This window comes from Pteropus alecto, unplaced genomic scaffold (assembly GCF_000325575.1).
Source record: "Pteropus alecto unplaced genomic scaffold, ASM32557v1 scaffold95, whole genome shotgun sequence".
NCBI lineage: Eukaryota > Metazoa > Chordata > Mammalia > Chiroptera > Pteropodidae > Pteropus > Pteropus alecto.
Window position 1 is genome coordinate 5,890,959 of NW_006441071.1, and position 22,005 is coordinate 5,912,963.

Genomic DNA, 22,005 nt, shown 5'->3' on the forward strand with positions numbered 1-22,005 from the left:
AGAGAATGAAGATAGTGATGTATTTACAATATTCAATTTACAATTTACAATTTCTGACATGCAGAAATGTGAATTTTAAATGGAGATATTCACTTTTATTTATTTAGATCTTTCTCTAAAATCTTAAATTCTCTCTAGCTATCATCTCTATATGTCTATATGTTATTCTTTTATATATATCTGTTTTTGGTAAGATCAGATATATATATATAAATCTCTCTCTATATATTTCTCTCTGTGGATAGATACAAGAAATGTGCAGGATGTACCTATTTGTCTATCTTTATAGAGATAGATATTTCTATCAATATGTCTAGATAGATTGATCTTATATATTTATTGCTTAGTCATTCCTAATTTTTAAATTATTCATGGCCATTGTAAATAAGATCCTCTGATCTCCCCAAATTCTATGTCCAAGAAACAGACCGAGAAAGCCAATTAGTCCCAAAGGAAGAGCTTCCAAAATCTCTCCACATGTGGACAAAAATGATAATGTAAAAGAAGGATAACTCTAAGGGGTCTCAAGAGTCAAACTTGGAAAGTATTTTAGGGAATGGAATGGAATCAACTGATAATGAAGGTACCTCACTCCCAGAGTAGAATACTCTTGCAATAACAACCTCGTGGAATTTCAGGATTGCTTTGGACCAGGCACTATAGAATTTTTCTCTTTCCTTTCTAAATTGACATGTTTATGTGGATTACCTGAACTTTTCTGCAGTTTTATATCAGAATTATAGGTGACAGATAACTTGACATTTTGGTTCATAGTTTTCTAGACCAAGATGAGCTACAAATGGAATTTTAACCTAATGTAGAGAATGAATAGGTCTTGGGAAGGAAGAAAGTATAATGTAATGATTGACTAGGATTTAGGAGGAAGGTATATATTATTTTCTGGTAGAAAGAAAAGTCAACCATATATTTGTGACCAGAAGGGTTGAATGTGATAGTGACATTTTAAACAAATAGTAGTTCTTTCTTTTTGAGCATATAGTAGGATTGTTCTTCATTCAGTTGATCTCAGACCTGGCTCTGTGACTTGCTTTAGCTCCTGCAATTTGAGCGAAAGTGATGCTTGTCACTTTTGGGTAAAAGCTTGAGTCTATGTTTTATTTTCCATACTCTCTTTACCTGATTTTTCAATAAAGGAAGCAGAAAGAGAAAAGAAAGTTTTATCAGCCAAGGTCACTAAGACACAAAGATAACCAGAGCCTTCAAGTTGACCCATGTGTGAACAAAAACTGCACTTATTTGTTGAAAGCAGCTAATAACTTGGTGGTTGTTTGCTACCTCATATAATGTAGCTTATATTGACTAATAAATACTTTTTGTATGTGTCCTGATTCTTGTAGTTAACAAATTTCAGAAACAGTCTATGCCTTCAGCAGTCTCTTTTCTATGCATGGTTCGAATTTCCCATTTGCTATAGTTTTTGTTTTTTTCTTATTCTTTTAACAATAAAAATCTGTACAGATCTTTTTGCCCAGGGACATTGTATACAGATCTCCGTGGTATCCTCCTCTTTCCACACTTATGCGAGTGGAATTAGTCTCTCATTTTGAAAACAGGAAATGTGTCCACTGTCTGTATTAACTAGGCAATGAATCAGAGAGTATATCCCTCTGAACTAAGGTGGAAATTTACTTCTACTGCTCAATTTTCTCACTATACTAGTGAAAGACTTATCCTTTTTAAAATCTAAAATGAATCTATAGGTGTTTTATTGACCAAAAAACAAGCAAACAAAGCACCACTGTACATGAAATAGTGTTCTCAGGTATTTTACTGCTCTTGTGCCTACCTACATGATTTGTAGGTCAGTTTTCTCACATATAAAACAAAACAACACTGACCTTGCAGGCTGGGAAAATTGAATAAAATGGAAAAGGTCTATAATGTGCATGACACAATGGCCATTTTACTGGTCAATTCATTATTATTATTTATTTGTCAAGGTCTATTACACTCACCATTTCTATAATCCTGCTTATTTTTTCTGTTTACTACTGGCAAAATTATTTTACTAAGCTTTCTTGGACTCTTTTCCTTTTTGTTGCAAGGGTAATCCAGTAATTCTGGGAATAAAATAAAGAGTAAAATTCTATGTTAAGTCATTTTCAATCAGTCCTCTTGTTGCCTTAGTAACTATCTGAGTAAAATAGTTCTCAAGATATTATTTTAGAAAAATGTCTTCACTGTATGAATCCACCAGTTTTTTATAAGATTCTGGGATCCAAAATTAATAGAGCAGGTAGCTGCCTTTGTTGAGACTTGAGCCTTAACAAGGTTTATTCCCGTCTGGGTTCATTACACACAACACAAGGACGTCCAAAGAAATGTCAAATGAGATCTTTTAGTTTTCACTGGGATAAAATTAGACTGGGTCTGATGAGCCAGAGGAGTGTGATCGAGGGCCCTGCACACAAGCCTTATAATGCGGCTGTGCCCACAGACTTATCCGCAGAGCATTTCTCCAGGGATTCTCAAACCAGCCGCCAAATTTACCACTCAGTTCCTATGCTGTGTTCCATGTGACTTTTCTGCTTATCCTGGCTTTACTTTTAGTACTTTTGCACTCAGTTGGTTATCTTGGCACCCCTGCCCCCAACTTCCCCAATAATCTGATTCCCTGGCTCCCACTCATAGCCCCTCTATTTGAATACAACCTTAATTTGACACTATCCTGAACTTGGTCACTGGTTTCCTCCCTGAGAGAAAAGCCTTTTTCCCAGGGAACAGCAGCCAGAATCTTAAACCAGCTCTTTTCTGCTGGATATTATTAATTGCTGAGACTCACTCTCTTTTATTCTTCTCTCTCTCTCTCTCTCTCTTTTTCTTCCTCCCTCTCTCCTGTCCTCTTCCCCTCTCCCTCCCTCTGTTTCCTTCAACCATAATTATACTTGCTCCCACATTCCTAGTCAAATTAATCCTTCGAAGCCTGTTAACCCTTAAAATAGGAAGAGTCTTTACCATTCAACCTTGTTATTCTTTTAAAGTTCAGTCTGAGTCTGGATAACATCATTTACATAAGATTTTTCTTGGTAAAGTTTTGAAAAATACCAGTTCTTATTTTTATTATTCACTTCTCCTGTTCACTCCTGGCCACTGTCACACACTTACCAACGCCAGCTTTGAAACCGTCTTCATTAAACATTAACATTGATTTTTTTTTTTTTTTTAGCTCAGGATTTCTCAACCTTGGTACTATTGACGCTGGGAGCTGGATAATTCTTTGTTGTAAGGGACTGTCCTTCACTCACATTGTAGGATATTTGGCAGTATCCTTGCCTTCTACCAGCTGGATGTCCTCTCTCCCCAGTCTTGACAATTGACAATCTATAATGTCTCCAGTCATTTCCTAATATCCCTTTCAGGGTGGGGAGGGGGCAGTTGAAAGCGCTGTAGCCAATGAGCTTCACTTGATACACCTAAAGAAAATATTTTAGGTGATTATGGATTGTCTAGAGAGACTTTTCAAATCCTTAATTGGCTTTTCTCATTTTCTGAGGGATTTATGAAGTTTTCGATTACCAAGTGGATACAGGATTTCCCAGTATAGGCCTACAAAAGGACAGGTGGAGATTTTAAATGCTATTACACCTATCTGCAAGGACCAATTTCCCAAGTTAAATCTGGTCTTCAGCAGTTGTAGGCTTAACAGTTTATCCTCTCCTGTTTTTCCGATGTCTCTGCTACATTTCTACTAAGAGAGCTCTATTTGATTGTAGGAAAGTGGTTGCAGTCATAAAATAAATTCTACCATATGTTTTCTTTATGATGAAAAATAGATATTTGCCTCTTTTTAAAGCAATTTTTCAGAGGAATTGATTGTGAGCACATGTCAAAGTTTTAGTTCAAATTTGCCTGCAAGGGAGCAGGCTTAGATTTCTCTGAGTGGATTTTATAGGAAACAAAAGGTAGAGAGAAAAATTGTTAGCTAGGTGTAAGAAATAAATGTCAAGCTAAAAGTTACTTGACTCATTAAAAGATTGATGGTTAGCTGGTGAATAAAATCGAAATTCCCAGAATAAAAACTTAAACTCATTAAAATCTATCAGAAATGCTAAATACTTTCCAGAAGGGTCTGTTAATATCATCATAAAACAAAGTTTTGCTTTTAGCATCATTTTCTAAGGTTTGCAAAATAATGTTTTTCTTCACATTGATCAACTTTTAAGAAAACGAGTGCATGCAGGAGGTAGGGGAGAAATGAGAAATGGAGATGAGATATTAATACATAGTATTGTCCCTTTGCTGGAAGCATGCTTCTAGACAGATAATTTTTAAAATTCCTTTCTCATTCACAGATCTACCTCTTCTCCTACTTGAGCATATTATTCCATAGACCTCTACCAAGTGATTTTATACTCATTGTTTTGAACATCTCCACCTACAGAATTTAATTTTGCTCCAAGATTTCCCCTTCTCCCTTCTTCAAAATGCTCTTTAAGCCTCACTAGTTAGTAATTAAAGCTCCAGGTCCTACAGCAGGAGAATTCATTTAGGGCTTTCATATACACAGTTTAGTTCTCATGAGGCCTTCTTGCTAGTGTGGAAGTAGATAACCCATTGAGTCTACACACACGCACACACACACATACACACACACACGAAGAACAAACCAATTCTTAAAGACTATACCATTTTTTCTAACTATCCTATTATCAACAATATAGCTACCACTCTTCATTACAATGTCTTTTCATTTCTACCTCCTTTCATTCAAATTTTACTCAAATCTACTAGAAATAAGAATTGGACATATTACTGAGTGATATAGTCTTCTCATAACTACTCAAAGATTACTAAAACTTGGATATTATCACCTACATGCTTTAGTTAAGACTCAATATTATGTGCTGCCTCAACATTCAGGAGAAACCAGAAGTGCCCTGAATAGCCTTACAAGCTCTCCTCCCCAATCTTCTCCCATAGCTGAGGACCCCTAGTCAAGCAACCCTCTTTTTCAGAAGGACCAGGCACAATTTCTGCTTATCCCTGATAAGTGAAATTTAGTTCCCTGCCAGCCCACATAATTGTTCAAACAAGTCAATCACATCTTCTTGTGGGAAGCAGGAGACACCCTAATCTCATGATACTGCAAAGTCTTCCTCTCATCGTCCCACCTTGTTCACTCTACTCCAGGTTGCAACCTCTGTGTGGTCCTGCACGGTGTGTGGTATCCTCCTTCCTTGGACTGCAGGTATATGTGACTAATAAACTGCTGTTGATCTCATCTGTCCAGTGTCAGGTGTTGTGTGTTCAGCCATCTCCATGACCCTAGGGCAGGAATCCATCCCTCACCAATGGAGTAAAGAGTAGGCCATTAAAACAATGATGACGCTTATCTTTGGCTTAATGATGGTAGAATAAGAAAGTTGTTATTCTAGGAGCATTTTAAAAGTTGAATGTAGTGTACATAGTAAAATATACACGTATTAAGTATATAGTTCAATGAATTTTTATATGAACTGTGGTATTTCAACTTGTTTTTCAAACACTTCTTCCAAATTAGTCATTTTTATTATAGTTACTTTTTTATAGTAAATGCTTATTTATATTTATCCTTATATGTATCTATCTCCTAGTTTTATGTAGATTCTTTAATTCCATTTCTTCATTTTAGATTATGTTGTCTTCTTCCTGAAGCATATTCTTTATTAGTTCTTTTATTGAGGGCCCATTTGTTATACTATAAAATGTTCTGGTATTAGATAGTATGAATGTATGTATGTTTTATTGATTGATTAATTTTTATTGAGTTATTTAGTAAATTGTACATTTCAACTGGACAGTTCAATGTAATTTTTTAGTCTGTATAACACTTTGTCTTCATGACTTCAGTTAATGTATAGAACATTTCCATAATCCCCAGAAGTTTACTCATGCAACTTGCTTATCAATACCATAGAGAGGTCACTAATAATATGACTTTTAACATCATAGGTTAGTTTTGCCAGTTTTCGAATGTCACAAGAGTGAATCATACAGTATGTATACTAATAAGATATTATAGTTAACTTTTGAAAATTTATTCTCAGTTTCTTTTTTGATTTTCAGTTTTGTGATTCATATAGTTACAATTAGATAATCCAGGGGAGAAATAATAAAAAATATACAACTGGATATCATTTGGGTTTAAAAAAGGTATTGAAAAAATTTGTCTATAAAGGACAGATAAAATTTTAGGCTTTGGGCAGATAGTATCTGTTTTATATTCTCTCTCTCTCTCTCTCTCTCTCTCTCTCTCTCTCTCTTTCCCCTTTGTTACAACCATTTAAAAAATGTGAATACTACTCTCAGCTTGAAGGCTATATATGGAATTTGTTGTGCCTATATTTTGCCAACCTCTAATTTAAAGTACTACTTATTTATCTGTCTATTATTATCTCCTTTCTCTTTCTCTAATCCAATTAAATTTGCTTTATTCTCTTCCCAAATACAAGTTTATGAGTAAATTAAATATATATTTCCTCACAAATTTAACTCAGGGAATTTTATAAGCTGTTTCAGTATGAAAAAGGTTCCTAAATTCTAAAAATATGTAGTATTTTCTAGTAAGATTTGGGGAAAAGGATGTGGTCAAAAAGCAGACAAGAATAGATTCAAATTCACATATATCTCTGAAATTTATTTAATAGGAATTAAGGTGCTGACTATATTTATTCAGTTAACAGTCTCTCTTTTTATTTTATCAGTCTCTGAAAAGATCCTTCATATTGCTGTGGCCTTTGACTGGAAGAAATTTTTGCAATTTCTTTAGTAGTCATACTGGCTAGAGGGCTTTTCCAAAATTTTAGCAATAAATTAACTCTCTTTAAGCTAGAGTTAAGTTTGCCAAAAACATTGGTCAGCACAGGTAGCCAGGCAGTGCATTCCCACCATAGCTATAAATTCACTGGGGAATAATTTGCTCTATCAGTACATACCATCTATCTTGCTCTCTAGGGTGGGTGTTTGATCTTATGTCTCTGAGATTAGGGCCAGCCAATGTGCTAATTGTGACCTTATGTAACAACTTTAGTAACCCAGGAAAAAATAAAGTTTCCTCGTGAAAGATGATTCAGTCTTCCTCAGCCAGAACAAGGGGATTTATTATTTTGGAATAATTTTATCTCTAGAAAACTCTAAATCATATTTAAGAGACACTTATGTTTAGAGTGAGCATTGCTGGAATCCTCTTATTCTTTCTCTTTGCAGCTCTGTTTCATAATTAAAAGTTCCTTGGTTTTGACTGCTGGTGGGAGGCTATGCCAGCCACTCTTTTGGCGAGGCCTGGTTTTCCAGAAACACACATGTCTTGTTTTGCATGCACTGGTTTGGGATTCAGATAATCATGTGCTGAAGGGTGATGCCTTTCATTATTACTACAAGTGCAAGATCCAGCCTGCCAAAGGACCATTAACATGAATATATGAGGGAGAGAGAGAATCTTGGGAATTCTGTTGAGGGTCCTGATCAATAGCTAAATTTTAATGAACTGAATTTAAGTTATAGTTTGATAGTATAACATCTGGAAATCTTATAAACTTTAAGATCTACAAAACAGCCAGAAACTCCTGAACTTTAACTGAGCTCTATTCTTACACAAAGGTTCTCTCCTGGCTAGAGCTTATCTTTTAGTTATGATTATGCTTTTTAAACATCAAAACATTGCCGTATTTTACTGTAATGTTTAACATTAAGTATTTTGTCATTTCTGTTATTTATTGGTCCACAGAGAGAGAGGGAGAGGATGTTAGATATGATACAAGGATAACACGTCTTTAACTTCTTTTTCAATACCATCTTGCAACATGGCTGGTTACATAAATTTGAAACAAATACTATCCCGGAGCATTTTGTAGAGCAGATCCTGTTTGTACATTTAGAAACAAATATGTAAAAATATGTGCCTGTATAAGCTACATGGTTTCTTTTCACACTGTGCATGTTTTATGCTTTTCCCAACATGTTTTGTTTTACAGATATAATATGAAGATGCTATTCAACAGTTAAAAAGCATATTTTTCTCTTTTGAATTAGGTAGGTCTCCAGGTGAGAAAACAGTGAAATGTTAACTATAGCTTGCAAAAGATCTAATGCAGCTTTGAAGACATCAAGTTTGATAATCCATATTGAAAGAGTCACAAAATCATAAATTAATTACCCTAAAGATATGTAGCTCCACAGCTTTAGGAAAATTAAATGCTTTTCTATTTGCATCATTTCCTTTCATGAGCCAAAACACATCTAATAAAAGAACAAGGAAAAAATTGAGCTACCTAAAAAATAAAATGCTTAAAGCCAAGAAATGTGAGGAGTGAGGAAGAAGATCCAGAATTATCTCTTTTACTGTCTAATGTGCAAAGGTGTCATTTACATTTAATTTCAGAACAAGAACGTCCACATTTTTATTATATCCCCTGGAGAGTATGTTCTTTCTAATACTGGGTTTACAACAGGAAACGTGAAAAAAATTGACTGCAGATGCCCAATGAATCATTTAATTAAATCCTGCTTGTAACACATTTGTTGGTTCTGTGCTATACCTAGAACTTACACTGAAAAAAAGTGCAATAACAGAGATGCCATAATCACTTAATATTAATGTTTTCTATTTCTCCAGCCACACTCAAATGCCTTCAATTTGAAAAAGAAAAGTCTGATACAGTAGAGAGTTAAATTAGGCAGACCCATATTGAAGTTAACATTTTAATGTGAATGCTTCTATAATCTGCAAATACTTTAATGCTAATATGAAATAGCTATAAATACAGGAACCTCTTTAAAATAAAACTTAATTGCAGTTTATCCTTATGATTAATCACCTTCATAATGGTAGCTATGCTGTTTCTGGTTTTCCTGAGAGATCCTTTATGTATAGTTTCTTATTTAATCCTCACACAACTCCAAAAGATAGGTTATTATGATTTTTATTTTAGAAATGTGAGTATAAGCTCAGGAAGGTCAAGTGACTTGTCTAAAACCCCACAACTGCTCATTGGCAGAGCTCCCACTATTGTTGGAATTCTGTAAGCAAGAGATTAAATCTCACAAGGTTACCTGTGGCCTCTGATCACATGATTAGGTAGCAAAACTGAGAATAGCATCCTGGCCCTTTGAATTTCTGCCTAGTGCTCCTTCTAACATTTCATACCTTTCCTATCCACACTTCTACTGCAGCCTAAAACGTAAATTGTCCCAACAGTGAATTGGATGCAAAAGGTGAAATTTCTAGAGTCTGAAGTCTCAACTCATAAATCTATTAGTGACCTAGAAACTATTAGTTATAAACTATAATATAGATGCTTCTTAAAGTCAATCAGAGGTATGTTTTGCCTGAATAATCTTTTTTCCAATGGCTAACCTATAGGAATCTGTATATTTTTTCCAATTTAATAAATTACATTGATTTTTAAGTGGAAAGGGGTATTTTTTCCCTATGTTTAGACAATGACATCCTGTAGTTAAAAGTAAGCAATAAACTATTTGTACTACTGTAACCTCTATATAACCTATAGCATAATTAAATCCACAGAGTCAAAAGGCTCAAAGCTGGGCCACCCTACCCTGCCCGAACCCACCTCCAGAACATAGAACATGTGCTGTAGCCAGAGTATATTAACTAAGGTAACAACAGACATGCTTCCCATCAACCTAACAGGGAGACTAAAACCCCTGTGCCCTATGGAAAGCCTAATAAGTCAAAAACTCTAATAAAAATCACAGATTTTTCACTGTAAATTCATATTCTAAAGGCCGAATTGCTTGAATTTCAGTTTTAGTCATACATTAGCACTCTTTTGCTAAATCTTAATGTCAAATTAAAGATTATCATTTTTATATATACCCAATTGCTGGTGAAATTGTGTGAAACATAGCTGTGCATTTTAACATCTGTTCTTCTGATACAGATTCCAGGATCCCAACATGCCTGTAAGGACATCTTGGTTTTGAAAATATGTTGCAGACTTCAGACAACTGGCCTAGAAATCCAGGGTTTGGTATTTAGTTTCTCTGAAAGGTTCCACTTCAAGTAATTCGCTCCAAAATTAGCAATGCTAAGCACTTGCATGCAGCAGACCCCAAATTAAGAACAGACCAAGTCTTGGCCAAACATTGGAGAAAGAATAGAGCTAATAATTAGGGCAGATGGAAGAGGAGTATTTTGTGAGAACAGCCATGTCAACAATTACCTGTGTCGCTATTAGCAACCATTGAGTTCCTATTAATGAGAGGCACTGGGCTTATTTTAAGCACTAATCAGAGGAGAGGTTTACTGACCCATCTCGCTTCCTCCTCTTCTTAAAGAAATTTTTTCTTACATCAGAACTTTCTTATTAAGGTTTTTAGGATTTTTATTGAAACTTGCGAACGTGTCTGAGACCTGTGAGGGACTTGATGACTAAAGACCAAATGCGAACTAATCACCACAAATTCAAATAACACCATGAATCATACTTTTCTTGTATCATTTGACCAATTTGGTTTTTACACTTAATTAATTTTTCTCTTGGTTTGCTTTAAAATAAATCAACAAAACTTTTGAGTCAATTAATCCATTTGTGCTAATCCATCATGCCTGGAAGGAATAAAGATTTTCCTTCAATTGTGCTGGTAGCTTAGTAGAGATTTCCATACATCTGTGATTACACTGAATGAAGTTATAGTTCTATGTTAGTTCTAATTATATTTATACTCTTGTACAAAGCCTTCATAAACAATATAGTATAATATATTTTACTTCATTATCTCTGTTTTCCAGGTTAAAAAAAAAACAAGGTCAGAGAAGCAAGGATTTGCAGAAAACCATATAACTAAATAGTAGAACTTGAAAGCACAATTTTCTGATTTTAAGTCCATCACTCTTTCGATGTACATGGCCTTATGATGCAGTGTAGAAATTGGTTATATTAATCCCATCATGCTTGTAGAAATTTGAACTTCTTATTTACTCAGTCAATGGTCAGGGCTCAGTCTCATACATAAAGAAGCATTTAGTTAGAAAATAAACTTCTAAACAGAAACTTAATCAATTTGTTGGACTTCCTTATTATTGACACTGCTTGACTTCTTAACCCTATTATTCTTATACCAGGATATAATCAGTCATTAACAGAATATACTTGATTTACCTTAGCAAGAGATGAAAAGACAGGATACTTCTAGGAGAGAATTAAATATTAACTACATCAGAGTCTGCTTCCTTAAGTGAGTGAGCAGAGAAGGAATACATTAATATCATCAAAATATAGCATAGGTATGTTTTAATTTAGAAAACCTGAAAAGAATGATTAAACAATTTGATAGAATATTTGCATATGTAGTAAATGAAAGGAAAATATACATTATCTATTATGTCCACAGTACTCTATTAAGCACTGTGGAAACTAAATTAATTATAAAACAGGGTCCAAAATCAAAAAAAGTGTGTGTGTGTGTGTGTGTGTGTGTGTGTGCATGCGTGCATGCATGCAAAATATTATATATAAATAATAAGCCCACATAAAATCATAAGCAATAATTTCAGGGATTATAAAAATATAATTAGTGATATATAACCTAAGTTTTTGACAGAATTTAAATAATCTACACAAGCTACTTGGTTTATATCATTCTAGTTTCCTTAATTAAATTATTATCTATAAATTAGTAATGTTCAGTTTATTCTTATAATTTTTTAGTCTACGTGACCAGCTGCCTACTGGTCAAATCTGTTTTGCTACAGCATAGCAAACTCAAATTCAGTGTATCCGAAACTAGGCTCATAGTCTTACCCTTCAAAGCTACCCCGCACTTCTGTCTTCTGTTCTCTTTATCAGGGAATGGCACCTCAATCTATTTAATTGATCAAGGTATTGCCTTTTTAGTTTGATTTATTGAAGACTTTGATACCTGAATAATACCCAAGCTCCTGACTTTATCAGAATCAACTAAATAACCCATGCTGATGACCTAGTCAATGCTATATTCTTGCATGAGTCCTTGCTTTCTCATCTTCCATGGGCTTTTCCTCCAATTCAAAAAATCCACCTGGTTCCATGGTCCTATTCAGGGTCATGTCCTCACCTGAAATTGCTCCACCTCTTAAAATTATCATCCCAACATGCTACTGTCCTATCCTTATATCTTTACTGAACCATTTTACCTTATGATGACCTTCAATTCATAAACTCAGCTACTTCCATCCTCTCTATCTGCTCCTTCCTCTCCTCATTTCCCACATTAGTGGGCTTACTTAGCATGAAATAAGCTGTTTTACCTACCTAGATATTTTTATATGATGTGAACTAGAAATAGCTTGTTTATTTTTCTTCATTATGGACAATTTATATGTAAGATATTTTCCCTTTGGGGGAAAGGGAAGCACTCATATTTTCACTGATAAATTTGTCCATGTACATTTATTGTGATTATCTTGATTCTTTTCATTTTAAAAATAATTGAGATGTCATATACAATTTTAAGTGTAAAGTTTGCTGATATGTCTCATAAGATGTAGAATATTTTCAGAACCCCAGAAGACTCCTTCTCGTCTTATCTAAGCCTATATTTTCCACTAGTGCTAACTATAGATCTGCCTTCTATGATCATCAATTAGTTTTGCCTGCTCTTGATTGTGTATAAATAGAATCGTACAACAAATACTTTCATGTGCGTGGTTCCTTTTGTTCAATATAATGCCTATCAGATTTATTCATGCTATGGCATGTACTAGTAGTTTTTGTTTATTTGTTTTGCTTTATTGTATTTCATTGTATGACTATATCACAATTTATCTATTCTCCTTTTGATAGGAATTTGGACTATTTTCATTTTGGGATCATTTTGAATCAAATTGCTATAGACATTCAACCTCATGTCTTTTAGTGGACATTTCTTATATCTTATTTCTGTTGGGAGTATATCTAAGAGTAGAGTTGCTGAGTCATATGGAAAGTACACAGTTACATATAGTAGGAACTTCCAATTTTCCAAAGTGTTCATACCAGTTTATACTTTCAACAGTGTTATAGGAGAGCTCCAGTTAATTTACATCTTGCCAGTGTTTTCACGTTTTAGCTATTCTGGTGAATAGTAATATCTCATTGTGATTTTATTTTGCTACTTTCTGAGGAGCAGTGAGGTAAAGAACATCTTCATATGCTTCTTGGCCATTTGGATATCCTTTTTTGTAAAGCACCTGTTCAAGTCTCTTTCTTTTAAAAATTTAGTCGTCTGCCTTTTTAAAAATTGATTTATAGAAGTCATGTCTTCTGGAGACTTGTCTTTTACTAAAACCAGTCTGGCTTGCCTTTTCACTTCTCACTGGCGTCTTTTGATGCAAGTTTTTAATATTTATAAATCTAATTTACCATTTCTTATTTTTATAATTATTGCTTTTCTGTATAACATTTAAAAAATATTTGATTACCCAAGCTTATTGAAGTGTTTTTGTATGTTTTCATCTAGAAGCTTTATAATTATTGTTTTTACATTTATGTCTACAGTCTGACTTTTGTGAATAGTGTGAAAAAGGAGTTAAGATTTATTTTTTTTTTCTATATAGGTTTCTATATCTAAGCATCATTTATTGAAATAAATTTTATTAAATTTATTTTCTCATTAAATCAAGTGACCATTTAACTGTGAGTCTATTTCTGATCTCTCTATTCTATTCCATTGAAATATTTGTCACTTTGTAACACTACCATTTTGTCATATAAATATAGTAAATTTTGTAGTAAAGCTTGAAATGGTATAGCATAAGATCAAAAACTCCACATTTTTATGCCAAGATTGTCTTGGCCATCATTCTAACTTCTCTGCATCTCATAAATTTTAGAATCAACTCATCAGTTTACATACACACTGAAACCCTTGGGCATCTTGATTTGATTGTATTAAATCTGTATTTCAATTTGGGGGGCACTGACATATTAATAATATTGAGTCTACCAACCCATGAACATGGCATATTGTTTCATTAATTTAGGTCTTTTATTTTTTTTTCCAATTATGATTTGTTATTTTCATTGTAGAAGCTAATCTTTAAAAATTTTTTAATTTAAATAGATTGTTCAACTTATTTCTAACCATATAAATTTTTCAATGCTATTACAAATGGTCTTATTTAATTTTTGTTAGTAACAATAGAAATAGAACTTAATTATAATAATGTAATATTGTACATTTCATTTATTCTAATAGTTTATAGATTTGCTTTGTATTTACTATTAAAAGTTAAACACATAGTTTTGTCTTTTTTCCAGTCTTTGTCATTTTTCATGTCATATTATACTAATTAAGACCTTTATTGCAATATTGAATAGCAGTAGTAAAAAGTGGAAATCCTCACATTGTTCCCAATTGTAGGGTGAAAGCATTCAATATTTTATTATTAAGTATGATACTAGTTGTACATTTTCAAATAGAAATTCCTTATCAGATTAAAAAAAGTTACTTCTCTTCGTAATTTGTTGATAAATTTGTTATGGGCAGTTACAAAATTTTATCAGTTTTTTTTTTTTCTGCAGCTGTATAAACGAAAATTTCTATATATAAAGTTTTTTTTCTTCTTTATTAGCTTAATGTGATAAATACATGATTGATGTAAAGGTTAAATCAACTTTTCATATATGAGATAAATCCTACTTGATCATGTATATTGTGCTTTTCATATATCACTATGGTCTATTTTCTAATATTTTATTGAGAAATTATTACATATATCTTCATAAGACTTATTGATCTGTAATTTTCTTTTTCATTAATGTCCATGTCAGTCATCACTATCAAACATCGTAAAATGAATTGAGGTGTTCCTTTCTTTATTCTGAAAGAGATAAGGAAATAGTAATATTATTTCTTACTTAAATGTTTAGAAGAATTCATCGATAAAAATATCAGCCTGGAATTTTCTTTATGGAAAGTTTATTAATTATAGATTTAATTTCTTTAACAGATATAGCATTATTCAAATATTTTTTACTTGTGTTAGCTTAGGAATTTGAGCTTTTTAAATAATATGTTTATTTTATTTAAATTGTTGAGTTTCTTGGCATACATTAGTTAATAATAGCACCTTATAATCCTTTTTAATATCTACAGGCTCTCTTGTGATGTCTGATATTCATTTCTGTTACTGATAATTTTATGTTTCTCTATTCCTTGTAGTAAAATATATCTTACTAAAGTTTTATTACATTATTTATGTTAATTAATTTATATTATACTTTTCAACAAACTAACTTTTAATTTTGTTGATTTTCTCTTATAACTAGTCAATTATTTCTGCTGTTATATTTATTTCCTTCCTTTTAGTTTCTATTGAGTTAAATTAATAATTTTGAAAGTTACTGAAATAATATAAGAATCTTACAACAACCATCTGTGCTTTTTTGTCATATATTTAACATCCCTGTTATAAACACCTCTTGGCATATTTTTATTGTGTTTTTAAACATTTAATATTCTTTTACATTGCTACATTTACCCACATATTTGCCACTTTTGTTGCTCTTCATTGCTTCCTGCAATTTTGTTTACATCTAGGGCCATTTTCCTCAGCTTGAAAAACTTGCTTACCCTTGCTATGTGTACCTGCTGGCAATAAATTCTATTAGATTTTATTTGTGGGAAAGCATTTTAATTTGGTTTCAGTCTAAGGATTTATTTGGGAGGTGGGCTAGGCATAGAATTATAGGTTAGTAGTTTTTATATGTTTTTCAACACCTTAAAAATGTCATTTCACTGAGTTATGGCTTCTATAATTTCTGTTGTGAGGTTGTCCATTAGAATTATTGTTTTTTATTTAAAGGTAATATATATTTTTCTTTGGATGCTTTATAGTTTTCTTGTTTTATTTGGTTTCAGCAGTTTGTGATGTTCCTAAGTGAGATTTTTCTATTTATCCTGCTTACTTTTCCCTTATTTTTTTGAATCTGTGGATGGATTTCTGTCATCTGTTTTAGAAAATTCTCAACCACTATTATTTGAAATGCTGCTTCTGCTGCATTTTCTATCTTCTCCTTCTGAAATTCTAATTAGATAAGTGTTAAGTTGTTTGTCCATAACCTTTATGTCTCTTAGACTATGTTCTATTTTTTAATCTTTTTGTCTCTTAATTGGACATTTCTTCTTTTACCTATATTCAGATGAACTCAGAACATCTTATGTGCCAGAGAGTATAGAAGTGCTCAGAAAAATTGAGAACATTTCAAAAGGACATTAGTATCTTCCAATGGACAAATTTGAGATAATTTGAGCAACAAAATAAGTAATGATAGAGATAAATTATAACCCATAAAAGCAAATACGTATCCATGAGTTCATACTGTTCTATATAGCTGGACCAATAAATAAATGGTGAGATGGATAACTGGTCCATGTAGTGAAATTCCAGTTAGTTAATGTAGAAGAAATAGAAAATCCCCATTTGGCAAACAAAACAATAAAAATTGCTGCAGATAAAAATCATCAATGGCCGCTGAAATTAGTAGGTGAAATTATAATCATGAAATTATTTGCTTGGTTTCAAATGTTTCTCCATGTGATATTTATTAATTACAAAGGAAAAATGGTAACTTTACAGTGGAGAAACCCACAGACATTGTTTTAATTAAGCAGTCAAAGTTAACATCACCAGTAATAAGGCTTCATGTACCTATTAGTGTGATGTATTACTGCAAAGGGTCTGACATTACTTCTGTGATATTTTTGCCAAAAATGTATAACCTATAACCTTAATCCAATCACAAGAAAATATCAGACAAATGCAAATCGAGGAACATTTTAAAGAATATCTGGTCATACGTTTAAAAGTATCAAGATCATGAAAGACAAAGAAATACTGAGAAACTGTCCCCGATTAGAGGAAATTAAGGAGACATCAAGAGTAAATGCAATGTGGGATCCTGAATTGGATCATGAATCAGAAAAGGAAAATTAGTGGGACGGTTGGTGAAATTCAAATAAGATCTGAGGTCAATAACATTACTTTAATGTTAATTTTCTGACTTAGAAAATTATACTATGATTATAGATGATGAGATGGTAACATTGAGGAAAGAGGAGTAAAGGGTAGATGAGAATTTTGATGGTCTATTGAATAGACTATTTTGTAACTTTTTCTAAGTCTATAATATTGCAAAATAATAATGATTAAAAATAAAGTACTTGACTTCTAGTTAAAATATTTAAATTCAACAGAAACAAGATGTGTTTCTCTCGTTAATTATTTTCCTCAATTTCCAGTCAATTTGCTCTGTTTTAGCATTCCTCATAATTTTTTATGTAATGTCAACATGAATGAAAAATTAAGAATCTTGAAGTTGTTATTTTCTCACAATGAAAGTTAAATTTTCTTGCAGGCAAAAGCAGCACCTAGCTTCTGTATCAAAGTGGTCAATAAAAGGTCAAATATCAAATCTTAAACTTTTTTTTTTGAGGAAGTAGAGGCACTGCAGGTATTCAATTCTGTTATTGTAGAATGAAAGTAGCCATAGACAATATATAAAGCAATGGATGTGTGTAGCTATTTAAATAAAACTTTATTTACAAAACCAGACATAGTTTGTAGATCTTGCTATGGAGGATTTGTAATGGCTAGTGTATACTAATTTTGCCCTTACTTCTAGTGCCTGGCCCTCTGGAATCAGAGTAAAATGCCAGAAATGGTTGTCATGTTCCTTAAGCTTACTGGGACTTGAACTCTAAACTCTGTCTTCCCAGCTCCTGGTCTCTTTTCAGCTCTTTAGCCTCTCAGTGAATACTTTTCACTCAGTTCCTCAAAGTTTGGCCCTGAGACAACTTAAGAATCAGCCAGCAATTTGAGGGCATTTGTATGTAGATTTTAGGGTTCCCTTCTTTGACTCTCTCCTTTCCAGTGTTTTCTCTCCACTTATTTCAAGTCTCTGTGGCCATCCCAAATTCCTGGTCTTTCCAGTGCAATAAGATGCCTCCTGGCCCACGGAGAACTGGGAAGAGCACTCAGAGGAAAGGCCAGGTAAATGATATGGTGCTCACCTGGTAAACTTCCTTTCTTTTAAGAACTATGCTCCCTAAAGTTCCTTGCTATTTTGGATGTTATCTGATGTCTTCAAATAATTGAGGTTTTTGTTGTGCTATATTATGTTTTTTTTTTCTTTTGTTTATGTTTTGTTTTGTTTGGTCCAACTTTCATAATTTTTATCTGTAAACAGTGAGGCTAATATATGCTACTCCACCATGATCAGCACTAGAATTTTTGCTTAATTATTTTTTACAATGTTATTTTGTGTTTTCAGTTTATTATGTTTTTCCCTCTCTTTTCCTGCATTCTATTGGATTGAGTTTTATTTTTAAATCTTTATTTTTCTCTGTTTCTTGGAAAGTCAATCATTTGCTTTATTCTTTTTGCTACTGTTCTTAATTTTTTCATTTTTAACTTAAAAAAATATAAATTTAATCAATGCATTTGCTTTCTGTATCAGTCAAAGGTCAAAAGGAAAGTAGTGACACTCTCCATTAAGGTAATGTGAAGAGGGTTGATTCAAGAGGGATATTTACAAAGATAAGGCTGGTTAGGGGACTCATACTGTAAAGTACAGGAACCTAGGTCAATCCGCAGTGAAAATATCAATATTTCTAGTCTCAAAGCAAAGGAGAGAGGGTGAAGTTATAGGAGCTTGGAAGAATTGTGTCTTTCTTGTCTTGATTCCAGCAGTGACCTTATCGAAGGATATAGTCAGTCCTCAGTGTACTCACAGGAAGAGCAAGAAGAATATATCTACTCGATCTCCTTATCTTCCCTCTAATCTTCTGCCAGGCCTCCCAACTGACTGAACTCAACCAGAAGTCAGAGGGTTCAGGATTATAATGATGTCATATATTCAGGTCAGCCTTCCAAGGCAGAGGGTAGGTAGAGAAGAGTGGAGATTGTATCAGGTGAGGCAAACAAAAACTACAGTACAACTTAGCACAGTGGTGTTTTAAATGCTTCAATACCAATTGCCTCCCTTTTGCCTGAGTGTTTGTTGGTGGTATAGTGGTTAGCATATCTGCCTTCTAATTACCTCTCTATTGACCTCTGGTTTATTGTTTTTCATTATTTTAGTTTCATCTTTATTTTCTTTCCCCAAATTAGTTGTTGTTGTTGTTATTATTATATGTCGTTGCCTATTCAGGTTTACCCATATGTTTATTATTTTTTGGTTATATTACTATTGTTTCTTATATGACACACTTTGTTGAGTTTATGTTTCATTTTTCCAAATTGGATGCTAGAGTAGTTCTTTCAGCAGTCTTTATATGGGAATATCTTTATTTCAGCCTCTCTCTTAAATGATGGTTTAGCTGGGCATTCCAGGTTGACAATTATTTTCTCTCAGCTCAATAAAGAAATGATTCCATTGTTATTTGGCTTCTATTGTTATTGTTGAGAAATCTGTTTCTATAATTTACATTCCTTTGAGAATTCTCTTACTACTCTCATTGCATTTAGAATTTCCTCTTTGTCATTTGTGTTCAGAAATCTTAATAAAATGGGTCTGGGTGTGGATTAATTTTTATTCTGTAAAACTTGCTGTGCTTCTTAAATAAGAAAATTCTTTCTTTTCATTAATTCTTGAAAATTCTTTGTCACTATCACTGTTCTGCCACTTGTGGGGCCCTTTTCTTCGAAAGCCATTCTTTGCCTTTTTTGGTTTTACTCTGTGTCTTAGAATGGCTGATTCCTGCAAGCTGCCTTTCTCAATTTCTTAATTTATGTCTGTAATAATTTTAATACAGTTATACTGTAATTTTTAAAAGCAATTTCTATAAACTTAGTTTCTTGAGCATCTGAACTTGATTTCTTCAAATCTGCTAATTTATGTCCCAATTGATCGGACCCTTGTGTATCTTTTAATTTAAGAGTGGGGCTATGTATTAACTTGTTTAATCCTCACAATACCTGGACAATCTGGCCTAGGAGAGTGTCCCTCTGGGGAGGTTTTGTGATTCATGTTTTGGAGTAAGAAAAGATAAAACAAAGTCAGAAGATAACGTTTCCTGAAGCCAGATGGTGGATACTTAGAAGTTATTATACTATTCCCTCTACTTTTATGTATATGTAAAATTTTTAAATGATATTAAGATAAAATAATTTAGTCAATTACTTCACTTCTTCCTGCAGTCATGGAAATTAGTTTTTATCTTATCTCTATATAAATAGATGATAGATAAATAGGAGGACAAAAACTACCTATATAACTCATATATATATATATATCAATAAGTTACAGTCTTAGTCAATATACCGCATGGTAATAATAATAACTCTTTGTTCATTTATTTGTTCATTCAACAAGCATTCCTTACCTCCACCATGCTAAGTATGAACAACACCAAAGTAGTTTCTCCTCTTGTAAAACTTATCATCTAGTAAGGCTATTAGATTTTCGGCATCAAATATAATATACTAAGAACAGAGAAAGAAAGCTGGAATGTGAGACAGCAATCAAAGAAGTACAGATATCACTTGAAAGGGAAAATTAATTGAAAGACTTTTGTTTTGGATATCATGTGAGGTATTCTCACTAAGATTTGTTATTTAGAAGTATTAATGAATTGCTGGAATTACTAAAGTTAATTCAAGCAAGGTGGTAAAATAATTCAGTTTTAATTAAGAGAAAACATTCATATTGGTGTTATTTTCAATTGCCACAGTACAGTAGGCACTTTACTATAGCAATTAGTTTCTATTATGTCAAGTCCTCAAAAGATAGTGCAAAGTAGGTGTTTTTAAAATGAGAAAACTAATTGAGAGAAGTAACTGGCCCAATTTATGGAGCTATTAAGTGTCTGAGCTAGGATGTGAATCCCGGTCCATGAGCCTCTAAATCATGTTCTTTCCACTACATCACACTGCCTCCCAAGTAGACAAGTGCCTTCTCCATGGAAATGTGGAATTTTTAACTGCCCAGATATTTTAATATTTTGAATTAAAAGCTTTCTTGATGTAGGTACTGGGAAGCATTTAATTCATTATAATCATGTCTTTATTTTTCCAATATTTTTTCTTTCTTTTTTTATTACTTGCCTTGATCCCATGTGAAGGAACTTTTGGAAGTGTCATGCTGGAGTGTCAACATCATAGCTAAATGTTAGGCTCTAAGTTTTACGATGTAAATATTTACAAAGTGTATGCCAGATCACCCAAGCAACCGTCCAGTTCTTGTCCTGGTTTTGTAATCTTGGGCTCTTAGGACAGAGGAAGAAAGTAAAACAAACTTCCCAAGTTTGATGACAACATAACATGGCTCAGAAGTTTTTGCTCCTTTTACTTTCTATGGGCTTACCTTCTTCACCAGAATATAATTGGTAATAACGTTGTGATATCCAACACCAGCCTCTGAGAACATGCATCTGTAATTTACAACTTTCTTCTTGTCAGACGACAGCAAGCTTTGATCTTGTCATGCTTTAATCCTACCCTAACCACCTTTGGAGACTAAGGAATAGCCCATCAGTTTTTCCCTGCAAAAAAATGAGAAAAATAATTATATACTTGAATGAAAAATCAAAACCTCTCATAATTTAGGTCTTTCTCCAAGCAAGAGATTTTTGGGAAAGAACTAATCCACTAGACATTTTCCCCCCAAATAACTCACACTTCATTATCCCTGTAAGAGAGTTTAAATTGTTAAATTACCTCTTTCTATGGGGTGTCTGTTTAATTCTTTCAGTAATGTTATATAGAAATGCTCAGTGTCCAAAACTTGGAATTTATCAAAAATTAGTTGAAAACAATGCAAAACCCTAGCCAGAAGTAGAGATTTAAAAAATTCTTGTTATGACCTATCTCAACTCTATAATTTAAACCATTTCTAAAAATCTCAGAGATATAACTCTAATAAGAGCATCTTCAAGTACAGTTTCTTTCAATTTTTCTTTTCTGACACAGAATTTATGGAATGACATATTTCTTAAACTGTCAAACAGAGAGGGTATTATACCATTTGCATAATTTTTAATTTAAATTAGAAAAAAAATCAGTAGTTTTGATGGAGATATATA